This window comes from Dipodomys merriami, unplaced genomic scaffold (genome assembly GCF_024711535.1).
Source record: "Dipodomys merriami isolate MVZ:Mamm:240054 unplaced genomic scaffold, mDipMer1.0.p SCAF_42, whole genome shotgun sequence".
Taxonomy (NCBI): Eukaryota; Metazoa; Chordata; class Mammalia; order Rodentia; family Heteromyidae; genus Dipodomys; species Dipodomys merriami.
Genome location: NW_027205826.1, coordinates 1,568,190 through 1,580,750, shown reverse-complemented (window position 1 = coordinate 1,580,750; position 12,561 = coordinate 1,568,190). Strand labels below are relative to the sequence as shown.

At 54.9% G+C, this 12,561-nt stretch overlaps 1 long non-coding RNA gene, 1 other non-coding gene and 1 pseudogene across 2 annotated transcripts; 2 read left to right on the top strand and 1 right to left on the bottom strand.

Annotated features, from left to right (window-relative positions):
- The first annotated feature begins 7,219 nt into the window (after window positions 1-7,219).
- LOC138807479 (uncharacterized) lies at window positions 7,220-10,000 on the top strand. Its single transcript, XR_011366166.1, has 2 exons — window positions 7,220-7,433; window positions 9,641-10,000. It is a non-coding gene; the product is annotated as an uncharacterized lncRNA (long non-coding RNA).
- LOC138807523 (small Cajal body-specific RNA 16) lies at window positions 7,706-7,870 on the top strand. Its single transcript, XR_011366191.1, has one exon. It is a non-coding gene; the product is annotated as a small Cajal body-specific RNA 16 (non-coding RNA).
- Window positions 10,001-11,801: 1,801 nt separating the features above from the next.
- Window positions 11,802-12,325, bottom strand: LOC138807478 (small ribosomal subunit protein eS25-like; annotated as a pseudogene).
- Window positions 12,326-12,561: the final 236 nt, after the last annotated feature.

The window sequence follows — 12,561 nt, the reverse complement described above, 5'->3', positions numbered from 1 at the left end:
CAAGTGGTAGAGCGCTAGCCTTGAGCTGAAGAGCTGAGGGACAGTGCCCAGGCCAGAGTTCAGGCCCCACGACCAGACCTAAAAAAAAAAAAACCTCTAGTGTCACTTTTTCCTGAGCCCTGCTCCGATGATAGAATCAGGGTGTGTGTGTGTGTGTGTGTGTGTGTGCACATGTGTGCCAGGCAGGACTAGAGCTTGAACTCTGGACTGTCCCTGAGCTCTCTTGCTCAAGGCTAGCGCTCTACGGCTTTCACTTCCAGCTTTTTGGTGATTTACTGGAGATAAGAATCTCAGGGACTTTCCTGCTCTGGCTGGCTTTGAATCACGATCCTCAGATCTCAGCCTCCTGCCTGGCTGGGATCACAGGTGTGAGTAGGATCTCAGCCTCCTGCATGGCTGGGATCACAGGCGTGAGTCACCGGCTGACATTTCCTCTGACTCACTCACAGCTCTGGGGCAGCTGGAGCGGGCCCCAGGCTGGCGGTGGGGTCAACTAAGCTCCATCTGCGTGAATCAGGACAAGTCACCCAGGGCACAGACTTCACAGATGGAGGACGCACCAGAAAGATGAACAGAAATGGGACAGGACAGACTCGCCGCAGGGTACATGCAGGCTGTGAACTAGGCGGCCCCGCTTAGTATCTGCCGTGGGGACTGAGGAGGCTCAAAGTAGGGAGGGGTGAATGGCCTCGGGGTGACCAGGCCCTGCAGCTTGAGCTGAGACTTCCTGCCATCCTACAATCGCACCCTGGCCAGGAAACTGATGGGAGAGGGAAAGAAAAGACTCAGAAAGCACCGCTGCAGCGTGCAGTTTGTGACTGTTGGTGCTGCAGAAGAGCAGGATGTGGGAATAATCCAGGAGCGCTGGCAGAGCCAGGCAAGGCGTGTAACTTCTCTTCCAGGGTCTGCTGAAAATCCACACAGCGGGCACAGTGGGTGGACAGCATGGGTGGCCTCGGGTCACCGACTTCCGGGCTCCCTGGGCTCTGATCCCTAGGGACACTGGCCTTTACCGTGGTGGTCCCGAGGAAACCACCATTTCCTGGACGAATGTCCTTGCTGATAAAGGTCAGGGTGGGTGAAAGTCACCAACTGTCACTGCACAACATCACCCCCACCCCAAGGCAGCTGGAAAGCTGGGACAATTACAGCCAGGATGGAAACTGGGGTTGGAACCTTTCTGTGTGTGTGTGTGTGTGTGTGTGTGTGTGTGCATGTGTGTGTGTGTGTGTGCATGTGTGTGTCTGTGTGTGTGTGTGTCACAGCTAGCCATTGCTTGAGATGGAGATTAGACTCACAATCTCTCTCTCTTGCTCTCTCTTTTTTTGTTGTTTTGTTTTTGCTCAGGCTGGTCTTGAACCACGATCCCTGGATCTTTGTGGCTACGATTACAGGCTTGGACCCCAATGCCTCCAGTCCCTAAGACGGCAAACACAAGAAAGAGCCTGGTTGGCTAGCAGGACAAAGGCCCCGCCCACCGGGGGCCTCTGCCCCTCCCCTGGCTGTGAGCTCACAGCACCCCGGGCTCCTGGTAGCTGTGGTTTCACAGCTGCAGGTGTGAGCCAGGTGCCCGGCCCCATGCTTGGCATCGCCCTGCGGTCCATTTGCCATCACATCTGGGTTAGGGCAGGGTTTACCCCTCCCTCCCCTCCCCCTCCCCCCTGGCATCTTGAGACCAATGGCAGGAGGGTCCTGTAGGCCGGTACTGCTCCAAAGGAAGCGCCTCCCCCCACCCCCAACCGCCGCGGCCTCCTGAGTCCTGGTGTCTGACTTGTTCTCCTCAAGCCAGGAAGGGACAGCCGCTTGTCCTGAACTCCTCCAGGGACAACAAAGGCCCCCACCCGTGCTGGTGTGCTTCCTCGAGCCACACGTCTGCTCCCCCTGCCCCATCCCCAGAGAACCCAAGCCGGGAGCCTGCAGACACCATGTCTCCGCTGCCCGCCATGTCTCCTCCGCCTGCCCTTCGCCGTGTCTCCCTGCATGGCACACAGGGCAGGTGGCTGGCTGGCGGGTGGCACCCCTGGAATTGAAACCCAGTTTGGATTCTGATGTGTGACACGGTGCAGAGCACGGCTCAGAGGACTCCTTTACCATTGCTGTACCAAAATGGCAGAGGCCAGGACTTTAGAGAGAAGAGGTTCCCGCAGCGTTCCCTCCCAGAAGAGTCCAAAGGCCTGGCACCAACCTCCGTCTGGAGGAGGGCGTCAGGTGGCAGGGGTGCCTGTGGCTGAGCCGGAGTGTGGAAGAGGCCGGGGGAAGGGCGGGGGGGGCACCAGGCTCCGCCACTACCCATTCTTCTGGACATTAACTGGGACCCTGGGGAAAAGGCTGTCACCCCCAGGTGGAGCTTCACTTCCGGCTTTCTTGCCGCTCATGTGGAGATGAGCATGTTCCGGACTCTCCGGTGCACCTCCTGAGTAGCTAGGATGACAGGTGTGAGCCCTGACAGCCAGGAGCCAGCTGGCGGCTCAGAAGCTTGTGGTCAGGATGTGGGGGCTCTGGGGCTGTGGTATATGCCCCCCCCGACACACACACAACATAGATCCAGGGATAGGTATTTAAGCTCCACGGTGACAGGAAGTTTAAGGAACAGTTTTGCTATCAGCTGCCTTGGTTCAGCCTGGGAAAAACAAACAAGCACCTTTTCTGCCCATCCCCACCCCCCAACTTCCCACCTTCCCCAACCACAGCAGCCTCAGGCAGATGGCCTGGGCAATGCCCCCAACCGTTATTGATAGGCCAGCTTCTGCTGGTTCTCCTTGATTAAGATGATAGACCAGAAAGCCAGCGGAGAGCAGGCCGGATAAGAAGCAGGGCCCAATGTAGGGTTTGGCCCCTGCAATGTGCAGTAGTCTATCCGGGAGGTCAGGGAGCTAGAAGTTGAAAAATCTTCCCCATTTCTCATCGGCTAGATGCCTTACCCTTTCTGAACTTATTAAAAACGACAACAAACAAAGCCCAGCACCGCCAGCACCGCTGAGTTTAGTAGCTCACAACTGTAATCCCAGCTCTTGGGAGAGGAAGGCAGGGGGATTGTGAGTTCAAGGGACTCCGGGACTACATGGGAAGTCTTGTCTCAATCAATCAATCCACCAACCACAAGAGCAAATCAACCAGGCTCATTCTCAGGCTCTAGGGGTGCTTTGAAATAGGAGCCTAGGCTTTGAAGTTCGAGGCTAACAGGGAGAAACAGCGGGAAGCCTCAGGGCAGAGGGCGTGGCTCAGGCGTGAAGGCACCCGCCTAGCAAATGTGAGGCCCTGAGTTCAAACCCCAGAACTACTCCAAAAAGGGAAATCCCCAGGTGGCGGCTACAGCCCCCAGGCATCTGTCAAATCTGTCCCTGGAACGCGCATATCCAGTTCTCTCTGGTGACAGCGACAAGCCGGCTGGCAGGGTCTGAGGCTAGGCCAGTGTCTGGCCAGCGATGAGATGTGGGACCAAAATGCCTCCAGCTCCTCCCCACTCCCATAAGGCTGGGAGGAGGGAGGGCTGGAGGAGCCCGGATGCACCACGCATCCTCACCACTAGAGGGCACTGGTGGAGCATCATCCCTGCTTCTGCTCCTGCCAACTCAGAACTGTGTGTCTCACAGGGAAGAGCTCAGTGGTCACCTGTCTTCTCAGGATCATCTGAGCCAGGAGTTCAAACCCAGCCTGGGTTTGAGACCCTGTCTTAAGAAATGAAAATAATGCTGGGCACCAGATGCTAGCTCCTCAGGAGGCTGCTGTCTGAGGATCGCAGTTCAAAGCTAGCGTGGGCAGGAAAGTCCGTGAGACTGTTATCAATAATTAACCACAAAAAGCCAGAAGTGGGGCAGTGGCTTAAGTGGTAGAGGGCTAGCCACTAGCCTTATGCATCAAAGCACCTAGGCCCAGAACTCAAGCCCCAGGCCTGACAAAAATAAATAAATACCAACAAGAGGCAGGTGCTGGTGGTTTACTCCTCTAACCCTAGCCACGCAGAGGCTGAAATCTGAGGATCGAGGTTTGAAGGCAGCCTGGGAAAGAAAGTCCTTGAGACACATCTCCAATTAACCTCCACAGAAGCCAGAAGTGGAACTGTGGCTCAAGTGGTAGAACACTAGCCTCGAGCACGAAAAGCTCAGGGACAGTGCCCAGGCCCCAGACTTCAAGCCCCAGTACCAGGGGAGGAAAAACTGTGAAAAACAGGGCTAAAGGTGTAACTCAAGTGCAAAGCCCTACGTTCAAATCCCAGTACTGAAAACAACAGCAGCAGCAAACAGAAAACTCTCTTAACAAGATGTCCAGCTCCTGGGCTTCCGCCTCCCTCCCAGCTGAGGGAGGTCGGTGGTGGTCTGTGTGGTCCAGGGCACGCAGGCTGGAGGCTGCTCCATCACGTGACTCCAGCGCCAGCCCGAAGCCACGCAAGCTGTTCTCAAACCTGTTAGTGCCAGTTGAACTTGTTCTAGGAGCGCACAATTCAGTTATTATGTAAACTGGTAAAAGAGGGGAAAACAAAACAGAATTGCCACTCCCACCCCCAGACAACACCCTAGGTTAAATACTGCAGACATACTGAAACTTGCTGAACGGGGTGTGAGCAGAAGAGCTCTGAAGAGGGGGGAGGGGAGGATGGTGGAAACCTACGTGACTTCTCTCTTACATTGTTGGAGGCGTGCCTCGAAGACAGACAGACAGACTGAAAATAAAAGACCTTAGGACTTGGAGTGACTCTCAGATGTGGAGCTGACTACAAACACACACACACACACACACACACACACACACACACACACACACACACACACACACACAGCCTTCATTTCGCATCCAAAGACTGGTGAACTTTTTTATTTATTTTACTGTGAAAATACCATACAGAGGGGTTACAATTACATGGGCAAGATAATGAGTACATTTCTTTTCAAGCATTGTTGCCTCCTCCTTTGTTTCCCCTTCCCATCCCTTCCCTTCCCTCCCCCTCCCCCTCCCCCGCCAAAGTTGTAAAGTTCATTTTTTCGACATAACGACTCGTACATCTCATTGTTGCAACGGGTCCACCTGTATCCCTATTTAAACGATTTGTTTTTTTCCTTCCCCTCCACAAATTATACCAACATCAAATACAGTGAAAGCAGGGGTTATACCGTGGGGGAGGTTTTTCTTTATTTTATACTAAAATCAAATCTATGTAGTATCTGCTGTGTGTGTGTGTGTGTGTCAGTACTGGAGCTTGACTCAGGGCCTAGTACCTACTACTTTTATTTATTTTTGCTGGTCCTGGGGCTTGTACTCAGGACCTAGGCACTGTCCCTGAGCCTCTTTGTGCTCAAGGCTAACACTTTACCCCTTGAGTCACAGCACCACTTCCAGCCTTCTCTGAGTAATTTATTGGAGATAAGAGTCTTGGGGAGGTCCGGGAAGGTGGCTCAGTGGTAGAGTGCTTGCCTTGCATGCATGAAACCTTGGATTTGATTCCTCAGCACCACATAGGTGGAAAACGCCGTAATTGGCACTGTGGCTCAAGTGGTAGAGCACTAGCCTTGAGCTGAAGAGCTGTGGGACAGCGCGCCCATGCTCAGAGTTCAGGCCCCATGACCAACAACAACAAAAAAAGTCTCATGGACTTTCCTGCCCAGGCTGGCTAATCTCTAGGATTACAGGTGTGAACACTGGCACCTGGTGAGCCTAATACTCTTGCTTAGCTTTCTTTTTTTTGTAGGTTGTGGGGCTTGAACTCTGGGCCTGGGCGCTGTCCCTCACCTCTTCAGCTCAAGGCTAGCACTCTACCACTTGAGCCACAGCGCCACTTCCGGCTTTTTTCTTTTTGCTTATGTGGTGCTGAGGAATCGAACCCAGGGCCTCAGGCATGCAAGGCAAGCGCTCTACCACTGAGCCACCTTCCCAGCCCCTTGCTTAGCTTTCTTAAGGCTGGTATTCTACCACTTGAGCCAAATCTCCCCTTCAGCTGTGTGTTAGTGAAGTCTTTTGGTTCTGTCTGCCTGGGCTAGTTTTGGTTGATTCTCAGACCTCAGGCTCCTGAGCAGCTAGGATTACAGGTGTGAGCCACTTATGCCTCGCTCTGTTTTCATTTAATCTAATCCTAATGATTGATTCAGAAAGATTTTCTAATACACATTCCTAGCCCAGGGGTGGCCTGGGTCTGCCTCCAGGCTGGGCCACGGACTCCTTTGCAGAGTTGCACGCTTGGAATCTGGGGTGCATGAATGAGGCCTTGCCCTGGTAGGTAGCCACTTAGGAACTTGGGATGTTTAGCCCAGAGGCCCCAAGCCACAGACAAAAACTACTCACAGGAGTCTGGTATAATGGCTTGGATCTAAAATGTCCCCCAAATCCAAGTCCCCAGGGCAGCAGCAGCAGTCCTAGGAGGGGCTTTGGGAGCTGATTGGGTCATGAGCGCTCCGACCCCATCAATGGAGCAATCCATTGGTGCAGTCACAATTGGGTGGTTATAGCAGGAGCAGTGCAACCTAGTTGAAGGGGGTGGATCCTGGAGGGGGAAGGGGTGCCCTGTCTCTCCTCTCCTCCTCCCCCCTCCTTCCTGGCCCCCAAAAGTGACTGGTCTCCTGTGCCACACATTCTACCATCGTGAGGCTCAAGGCAATGGAGCCAGCTCACTGGGCCAGAAGTGGGGCAGGTGACCTGTAAGCAGACAGAGGGGCGATCTTACATCTCCCTGGGCCTGTCATCACAGCAAGTCCCTTCCCGGTGGAGGGTCAGACCCAGGGCAGCACTGCCGCGGTCTGCTCCGCTGTCCTCCCCGCTCGGGCCACAGGGCTCTGTCCATTGGGTGCCTTGTTAGCTCCAGCTGCTTTGTCCTTCCTTCCACCTGGGGCGGGGGGGGGGGCATTGGATTTGGGGCAGAATGACTTGTGTTTGAAGCCGCCTCTCCCACTTCCCGGCTGGCTGCTCCTGGGACAATAACTTGGCGTCTCTGGAGCCCCAGATTTCTTTTCCGTTAAAATAACTAAAGCGATCACAGGCTCTGTGTCCTTCAGGGGCTGCACGAGGAGCTCGGGGCAACTCACGCTCGGCTCCAGGGCCCTAGCAGGCCGCTCAACAGGACGTCCCTTCCGCCTCTGCCCCTTGGGACCCGCCTCTCCCCTCCACCCCGCGGAGCCACACCTCGCAGGCCGCGGCCCCTTTAAGACCACCTCGGAGGACTCAGGTGGAAAGTTGGCGGCGACCCTCTAGCCGCCGTCTCGATGGTAAGCCTTCACTTCCGGCCGGAAGTGGGTGTGCGGAGCCGCTTCCGCCCGAGGCGGCGCGCGCGGCGCCCGTGCCGAGGAGAAGGCCGCTCCGCGCGGCCGGGTCGGGGGGGGAGCCCGCAGCCCGGCCTCCCGCGGGGTCCGGCGGGGCGCGTGGACCAGCGTGGCGGGCTACAGCCCCTCGGTGACCCCAGACCCCACGGTGACGGCGGCCCGGCCGCGAGCGCGCGCGGGGGGACCCAGGTAGGGCGGGGGCGCGGGGCGGGGCGGGCGCGCGGCGGGGGCGCGCGGGGCGGGGCGGGGGCGCGCGGCGGGTGGGGCGGGGGCGGGCGCGCGGCGGGGGCGCGCGGCGGGGCGGGGCGGGGGCGGGCGCGCGGCGGGGGCGCGGGGGCGCGCGGCGGGGGGGCGGGGCGCGCGGCGGGCGCGCGGCGGGGGCGCGCGGCGGGGCGGGGCGGGCGCGCGGCGGGGCGGGGGCGCGCGGGGCGGGGGCGGGCGCGGGGCGGGCGCGCGGGCCCGTGGTCCGGAGAACGGCTTCCGGTGTGGCTGCGCCGCAGCCCCGTACCCGGAAGCCCGACCCTGACCTAGAGTAGCCCCAGCGGCCCCCGGGGCGCGGGGGTGCAGTAACAGGTGTGAGCACTCTGGCAGCCGTTTGGTGATCATGTATGATACTGCGAACAGGCCCTGCCGGGCGCGGGGCGGCTCCGGGCGGCCCCGAACCCAGGCCGCGCCGGGATCCCAGCCGCTCGGGAGGCTGAGCTCCGAGGATCGCGGCTCCACGCCAGCCCGGGCATCGACCCCAGGACACTTCCAGTTAACCGCCAAAAAGCTGGAAGTGGTGCTGTGGCTCAAGTGGTAGAGCGCTAGCCTGGAGCAAAAAACAAACAACAGAGGGGCAGCGCAGGCCCTCAGTGTACGCCCCAGTGCGCACACACACACACACACACACACAATCTAAAGCTACATTGGCATCATTGGTTAAGCAAACATTTGCTGATGGTCTAGGTAGGCCCCATGGCAAGTGTTAGGGTCACTCTTGAACAGAACAGTCGTGGCTGTGGTTCTCACAGAGTAGCAGTGTTCAGCAGGAAACAGTCAGACTGTAGCGGGTGTAATTTAAGCTGAAGTAAGTGCTTTGACAAAAAGCACAGTCCAGTAAGAGTATGTGTCACCAGAAGCCTGAGGGAGACTGGAAAGCTGTACATGTACAAACACCCCCAGCGGCCCAGCAAGGGTGGCCGCTGGAGCAACCCCATTGTGCCCAGGGCAGTGTGGAACAGCGCTGTCTGGGGTGCTGTCTAAGGAAGGGTGACTCAGGAGGATTTTGGTTTAAGAGTAATGGGATATTATCTTGGGGTTTAAACATACTGATTTTGTCCAACAGAACTTTTTGCAGTGGTGGGAGTGGTTTATGTGTGTGTGTATTAAGTGTTTATAACACCAGGGAATGGATTCTGTATTAAGTGGTCAGCTCCAGCAACCATCAAGAAAGCAGTGACCTTTTTATGGGACTCAGCATCCCACTGCCTTTCTCATCACCTGCCTGCACTCTAGGCTGTGTTCACTTTCAAGAGAATCTATTCTAAGCCACCTTACAGGATCTTGTCTTTTTTTGTTGTTGTTGGTTGTGGGCCTTGAACTCTGGGCCTAAGCGCTGTTCCTCAGCTCTTCAGCTCAAGGTGAGCGCTCTACCACTTGAGCTTCAGTGCCACTTCTGGATTCCTGGTGGTTTATTAGAGATAAGAGTTTCACGGAGTTTCCTGCCCAGGCTGGCTTTGAACCATGATCCTCAGATCTCAGCCTCCCGAGTAGCTAGGATTACAGGTGGGAGCCACCGGCGCCGTGCTTCTGTGAGACTCTTATCTGCAATAAGCCACAGAAAACCGGAAGTGGTGCTGTGGCTCAAGTGGTAGAGCGCTCGCCTTGAGCTGAAGAGCTGAGGGACAGTGCCTAGTCCCAGAGTTCAACCCCACAACCAACCAAAAAAAAAAAAAAGAAAAGAAAAGTGGTCCTTGGTGGGTATTAAGGTCTTAGAACCTGTTGTAGTTGTCATCAGTAAGTGCTGTGGGGTAACAGGGTGACCCTTGAGGGAGGGGTAAAGGCTGTTGACTGAGGAGCAGTGGCAGTAGAGAGTGGGGCTGGGCAAGCCTTCATGGGGCTGGGTTCTGAGCGCTGTCCATGGCTGAGGTCACATTTCTTGAGACAGCAGAAAGTTTTTGAGCCGTGATGCCTCAAGCATGTGACTGTTCCTGAGCTCAGACAAGGCTATAGACTGGGGAAGACCAGGGTGGGTAGAAGGGTTCTCTCACAGGGCAGGATCCTAGAGTACCTTGCCTGTGCATCCAGGTAAAAGGTGGACTGTGATTGGCAGAGCGTTTCCTGTGCTGATAGTTTTCCCATGTTGGCACTTGGTAGTGTGGAATGAAAACTGATGGAATGTACCTTTTTTACAGGTCAGTTTGCCAGGAGGTCTGTACGTGCTGGAGAAGTCCTACTACCCCGGTGTCTGGAAATGTCAGTGCTTTGGCCTAGACCTTCCAGGTCTGTTTGGTTTTTTGTTTTTTTGGTTTTTTTTTTGTCAGTTGTGGGGCCTGAACTCTGAGCCTGGGCGCTGTCTCTCAGCTCAAGGCTAGCACTCTACCATTTGAGCCACAACGCCACTTTTGGCTTTTTCTGCTTATGTGATGCTGAGGAATTGAATCCAGGGCCTCATGCATGCAAGGCAAGCACTACCACTGAACCACCTTCCCAGCCCTGTCTGGTTTAATTCTTACCCATGTGCTTTTTTATAAATAAACAGAATCTAACCCTAAGGAGTCTGTTCCTACTCTTATTTTTGTGCCAGTCTTGGGGCTTGAACTCAGGACCTGGGTGCTGTCCCTGAGCTTCTTTTGCTCAAGGCTAGTGCTCTCCTAACAATTTGAGCTGCAGTTCAGCTTCTGGAGTTTTTAGTAGTTTATTGAAGATGGAGTCTCATGAACTTTCTTGCTTGGGTTGGCTTCAAACTGCAATTCTCAGATCCCACCCTCCTGAGTATCTAGGATAACAGATGTGGGCCACTGATGCTGGCTTTCTTCCCACTCTATTTTCTAGTTTCTTGCCTAGAGACCCACAGGTGGGTGAGTGTGACTGCCATCTTCTTTGGAGGGTGACATGCAAAACCATTTGAACAGCTCTGTAGGAGCTGTGGGTGGGGCAGGTACTACAGGAATGTGAGCTGTTGAGCGGTGACTGTGTTGGGGTCTCCAGGAACCCAGGTACATTCTGGCCAAATACCTGTTTACCTTGTTTTCGGCTGAGATTCTCTGGAGGAATCCTGAGGGTGCTAATGCCACCAGGAAGGGGCCTGCTTGTCATCAAGGGCTCCTTTTTTGTCTTTCCGCATTACACCTGGATCATTGTAGGAGCACCCACCCTCGTCCTCACTTGCCAGTCTCCACAAGGAGGGGAAGGGCCTGTGTAAGGCTGAAAAGTCACTGGGTGCATGCCGGGACACATGCTCCTCATGCAGCCGTCTGCCCGTGCGGATAGTCTTGTGTGGCCCAGAGGGATGTTTAATGCCCAAATTGCCTTTCTCTGTAGAGGTTCCCCTCCCCCGCAAGGATTTGTGCAAAGTGCCTGACTTCACATTAAGATGTGACAGACATTGAAAATAAATAAGCATGGATCACAGTTTCTAGAATGGACAGCTTTGGTGGCCAGGTCCTGATTCATTCTAGGGGCTGGTGTTTTTCCAGCCTGCCGAATGTGGCGTTCTTACCTGGCTCCAGGCCCGAGGTTTCTGAGCTTGTTCCATTGGCTTGGCGTTATAATCGGGTCATTAGGTCCTAGGCCCCTCAGCAGAGGCAGCTGGTTTGTGGCATGCACTCTACTGGCAGAAAGTCGCAGAGGCTGGCCAGCCCTTCAGACAGCTGGAGGAGCCGCTGGCTGGCTGGGATGTGCAGTGGTGACCAGGGCCCACCCCCTTTGCAGCTGCTGAAGTGCTGCCCCAATGGCTTCTTCTTTTTTTTTTTTTTTTTTCTATCAAGGCGAGCACTCTACCGCTTGAGCCACAGCACCACTTCCGGTTTTCTAGTGGTTAATTGGAGATAAGAGTCTCACAGACTTTTCTGCGAGGGCTGGCTATGAATGGTGATCCTCAGATCTCAGCCTCCTCCGTAGCTAGGATTACAGGTGTTAGTCACCAGTGCCCAGCTCCAATGGCTTCTTAACTATCTCTGCCATGCTGTGTCTTTATGACACCCACACAGTACTGGGGACCCTCAGATAAAAGGATGGAAATCAAGCCCCCCTGGGGGAACCCCGAGAAATTTGCAAATAGTCCTTAGCTATCAGCTCTGCCCTTCCCTCTCCTGCTTCTTCATGGACTCTACCCCTACCAGCCTAGATGGGGTAACTCGTTTACCCCAGAGAACACATGCATGTTTTAAGATAGCTGTAGTTAAGCTGGGTGCAGGTGGCTCATGCCTATAATCAATCCTAGCTACTTAAGAGGCTAAGTTCTGAGCATCTCGATTCAAAGCCAACCCGGGCAGGAAAGGCATGAGACTTTTTTTTTTTTTTTTTGGTGTAATAAAGGTTTATTTGTCCAAATGTACAGCTGATTGGATCTATTCACGCATCTTCACAAGCAGCGGGGGCATCTCCACCTTCAGTATTTCTAGTGTAAATTACTTGAGCTCTGTGCTCTGAGACGAACTTGATAAGTCCTTGACTAAGCAGCTCCTGAAGGGCTGCCCTGGCCAGAGAGCCACGAATCTTCAGCCTCTCAGAAACCACAGCAGACAGGGGTCATGAGCTTACAGTTCGGAACTTCCTTACAGAGGACGAGGTTGTTGAGCTTATCCCGAACTTTGCCTTTGGACCTCTTCTTCTTGGCCCTGCCCCCACACTTGTTTACTGGGTCCTTGTCTTTCTTGGCCGACTTCCTGGCATCTTTCTTCTTCTTGTCATCCTTGAGCAGCATCGCAAGGCCTGGAGAGCGGGAGAGACCGCTGCGGCTTCGTCAAGATGTTGGACAGAAAGGCTGCGTAAGATTCTTTATCTCCAATAAACCACCAGAAAACCAGATGGTGCTGTGGCTCAAGTGGTAGAGCACTAGCCTTGAGCTGAAGGACAGCACCCAGGCCCAGAGTTCAAGCCCTACAACCAACAACAACAAAAAAGATAGTTGTAGTAAAGCTGGGCACTGGTGGCTCACACATGAAAGTCTCATTACACAGGACAGGAGGCTGAGATCTAGAGGATCACAGATTGAGGCATGCATAAGGTCCCAAGGTCATATTCCCACTCCCACTGTACCCTCCCCCCCTCCCCCCGCAAAAAAAAAGAACTGCAGTATCTGGGCACGATGGACGATGGTCCCAGCTACTCA